The sequence below is a fragment of the Lolium perenne genome, chromosome 4 (genome assembly GCF_019359855.2).
Source record: "Lolium perenne isolate Kyuss_39 chromosome 4, Kyuss_2.0, whole genome shotgun sequence".
Lineage (NCBI taxonomy): Eukaryota > Viridiplantae > Streptophyta > Magnoliopsida > Poales > Poaceae > Lolium > Lolium perenne.
The window spans coordinates 400,016,001-400,020,086 of NC_067247.2; the positions used below are offsets into that span (position 1 = coordinate 400,016,001).

General features: G+C 44.6%; 1 long non-coding RNA gene across 1 annotated transcript; it reads left to right on the plus strand.

Annotated features, from left to right (window-relative positions):
• Positions 1–1,525: 1,525 nt before the first annotated feature.
• On the plus strand, positions 1,526–2,278 carry LOC127349305 (uncharacterized). Its single transcript, XR_007880196.2, has 3 exons — positions 1,526–1,596; positions 1,689–2,051; positions 2,144–2,278. It is a non-coding gene; the product is annotated as an uncharacterized lncRNA (long non-coding RNA).
• The last annotated feature ends 1,808 nt before the right edge of the window (positions 2,279–4,086 follow it).

Consider the following 4,086-nt stretch of genomic DNA (forward strand, 5'->3'; position numbering starts at 1 on the left):
TGTAAACTAATGATATGGCCGGTAAATATCTCTGATGGAGTTCAACCATTAATTTAGCTGATTATTTGGGATGGAAATCCAAAAATAGATATGTTTGGCTAGTGGAAGAAACCGAAGTAGGCGTCAGCGGTCTTTGCCTTTAAATACCTCGACCGATTTCCATTGTTTTCCAGCGCAAGTACGCGCCCCTGCTCTACGTCGTTGGGCTCCGGTTTGGTGAATTATCTCTCTTAGCCTTGTGAATTAATTTCTCTCGCAGTCTCACGCCATATTCTTTTCTAGGATCGATGGCATGGGGAGGCCTCTTCCTGAGCCTTGGCCGCCCCTCGCCGGAGCAGCAGAAGTCCTGCCTCGCATCCGCCAGCGGCTTCAACTACGACGCTGCTCTCCATGGTGCTTCAACTCCAAAATCAGCAACTGCATTAACCTCTGAAGACACAGACAGAGCGCTCGCAGACCGCGGTTTCTCGGTGAACCGTTTGCGTGTCCTCGTCGGCTCTGGTGCCGACACCTTCCTCCGCGCCAAGTCGGCCCTTCTATCTTGGAAGTAATCCTGAACTAGAATTATTAAACCTAACTATGATTATGGAAGGCGTTGGGTACTGTCAGTTTTCATCTCACGATCTCACCCAGGGAGAAGCTGCTCCTACTCTCCCTTTGGCAGTCCATCTGCACTGTACGATAAACATAGTCTTAAGTCGCGAATATTCACGCGAGCGCACGCGCTATTTGTGTGTGATTCATGTGCTTCTACTACTATCTAGAAGACAACAAAAAGCTCCCCTTATAAGTTGGTCTTCATCCTCTTGGCTTAGCAAGGTGGGACGGGAAGAAATCAAGTTCAACAAGTGCACCCCTCAAGGCCAAGGAAGCAGCGACAACGGGCAGAAAAAGAAAGGAAGTTCCCCAGCTCGGAGAACAGGCCAAACAATCGATCCCACCACTCAAAGTGTTAGATGTTCCCTCGGTGTACCAGGAACATGGTGATTTCGATCTGGAAGCAGCTGCGGCGCTAGCGGCTCAAGTTGGCTGTACCGTGGAGGAATTGCTGAGTGCCCGTGATGCAGTACTACCCATTGCTGATATAGCTCCTAAATTTGTCTACGGGGCTGACTTGGTCAGCAAAGAGCGGCTGCATAAACTGCCAACGCATATGCGGAATTTGCATCAGTGGTACCTTGATGCGTGCAAGGAGAACACAAGTTACATCGTGGCGGATATCCCAGAAGATTATTACTTCCGAAAGGAGGAGATCCATATTGAGATGAATGAACTCTGGCAGTTATTCAATTTAGACTCCCTCGACAAATCTCTCATGAGTTGCTACTGCTTGTAAGTTGTTAACTACATATAAGTTCATGTTCATTCAGTTGTTCCTGTTCATTGCATATACTCATTATATCTTATGTGTTCTCTTATGCAGACTGAAGATCATTGAATGCAGAAGTAATAAGATGTTCAATGTTGGGTTTGTTGACCCAGATAAAGTACATCATGACACGGTAAAGAATAATGCCGAAGAAACGGGGGAAACCTACTAAGGTTTATAGGGGAGCAAAGCTTCTGTGATTCAATACTGTTTCCTTACAACTACAGGTGAGAGTCTTACTGATCTGTTGTGCACATTCAATTTTTCTTACTCGATGTTATGTGTAATTCATGACGTATATATATATAAACATGTGCAGTTTCCACTGGATTCTGCTAAATATTCAAGTTGATAAGGGAATAGTTGAAGTAAGGGACCCATTGAGTAGAGGCCTGGACGGGTTCCGCGACTTGCAGAAGATTCTCCAGACGTAATTTCAATCATTGCCGCGCTATATCTTTCGTGAGATATCAATTAATTATCCACTCATTCAATCATTCTTTTGCCTGGCAGGTGTTGGAGAGCTTTGAAGAATAATATTGCGGGTAACTTCGCAGAGAAGCTAACATTTACTCTTGTACCGTGCGCCCAGCAGCCACAGGGGACGAATCTATGTGGATACTACGTTTGCGAGTCCATTCGCATGTTAACCACTGAGAAGCACAACGATAATAGATTCAACGTAAGCAATAACATTCACAACTTTAGTTTATTATTGTCAGTATTTCGTTATCAAGATTGATATAGTCATATTCATCTCATTTTCCTATATAGGTCGACTTCATGCGGGAGAAGCTCCAACCACACGAGCACATACTAGGAATTACGGAGGAATTGGCGGGACTTCTAATGAAAGAAGTAATAGACGACAACGGCTTGTTTAGTCCAAATAGGCGCAACAAATGATCCACATGTATTAGTTCGAATAGACGACGGGCTTTAGTCCCGGTGGTAGTGAGCTCCATGTATATGTGTAAGGGGAATCTACGAAGTTTTGCTCCCAATATTTGTTTGCTCGATCTATATATAATGAATGAACGTGTACAACTTGTAGTAGCGTACAAATATTTGTTATGCAACTTTTATTTTAAAATGAAAAAATGAAATAAAAGGGGGGGCGGTGGCGGGGGGGGGGGGGGAGGGTTGCTGCACACCTCAAACCCTAAAGCAGCAGTGTTCTGCGCGCGCCACGTAGAGGCCCTTTTGTCGCGGGTGGTAATACCGCCCGCGACAAAAGGGTCCTGCCACGTGGTGGACCATATGTCGCGGGTGGTAAGCGACCCGCGACAAAAGGGTGGACCTTTTGTCGCGCCTTCGTTGTCGCGGGTGGCCGCCCGCGACAAAAGGCCCTTACGGCCCGCGACAAAAGGGCTGTTTTCCACTAGTGATGGGCTGAAGACCGTATGAGTGGAGGACAGGAGGGTTGGGTCAAATATTTTTTACAGCCCAGCAGTGTCGGAGGGTCGTTTTAGGGAACACCGGTGGTGTTGACACGCACTCGTATACTCATATATTGCTGGGTAGGACGTTTTTAGGTACGCCGGTAGTGTCATGTTATCACCAGCGCATCGAATAAGTGCTACGCCGGCGGTAAATAGCGCTGTCGCACCACTTGTTTGGTGCGTCAGTGGTACATGTGCAGCTATAGGCTCTTTCATAATAGTGCCTCCTTCCCTATTATTCGTCATCCCCTTCGGTGGTCCCCACGACATCTTCCCCTAGATTTCCTTCGATGAAATTGTGCGATGAATCATGGGAAACCCTTACTCGTTTACGTTGTGAAATGATATTGTAAATAAATGTGGTTTAAAGAGGAAAATCCTTAACATAACTTTTAATTCCCAATTTATTCCATGAAAAGCTAGGGGTAGATACCTGTGGGCCCACTTAGGACGGTTTCCCATGATTTCGCGCGAGAATGGGCAAAAATGTTCTTGCCATTTTGCATGGGGGTCCAACCGAAGCTATATAGTGTTTATGTTGCGAGACAAAATCAATGTAACATATCATTCTTATTCAATTTTCTAAGAACTTTGCCACTTTTGGGGCTTTTCATATTTATGTGACCTAATAGAACACAAAAAAGTGTAAATTTACATGGAATCACCACATTCGATGAAAATCTATGTGGTGGACATCGTGGCTGCTATCGGATAGGGGGCGCATGAAATCACACGAAGAAGGGTCAAAAACCCTTACTCTTTTGCATTCGGCCATACTATGGGTATGTAAGGGTGGTACAAAAATGTAAATCCAATACACATCTTTAAAGTAAAACTTGCTTCACAAACATGACTATACCACATGAAGATTCTAACTTATAGTGGATAACTACCATTTCATGGGCACCGACCAGTTTTCTATGAACTTTGCCACTTTGGGGGTTTTCATGTTTATGTGACCTATTAGAACACAAACAAAGCGTAAATTCACATATAATCACCACCTTCGATGAAAAGATAGTGGGGTGGTCATCGTGGCTGCTCTTTGGACGGGGACACATGAAATCACACGAGGAAGGGTCGAAAACCCTTAATCTTTTGCATTCGATCATACTATGGGTATGTAAGGGTGGTACAAAAATGCAAATCTAATACACAACTTTAAAGTAAAACTCGCTTCACAAACATGGTTATACCGCATGAAGATTCTAACTTATAGTGGATAACTACCATTTCATGGGCACCGACCCAGTTTTCTATGAACTTTGCCACTTT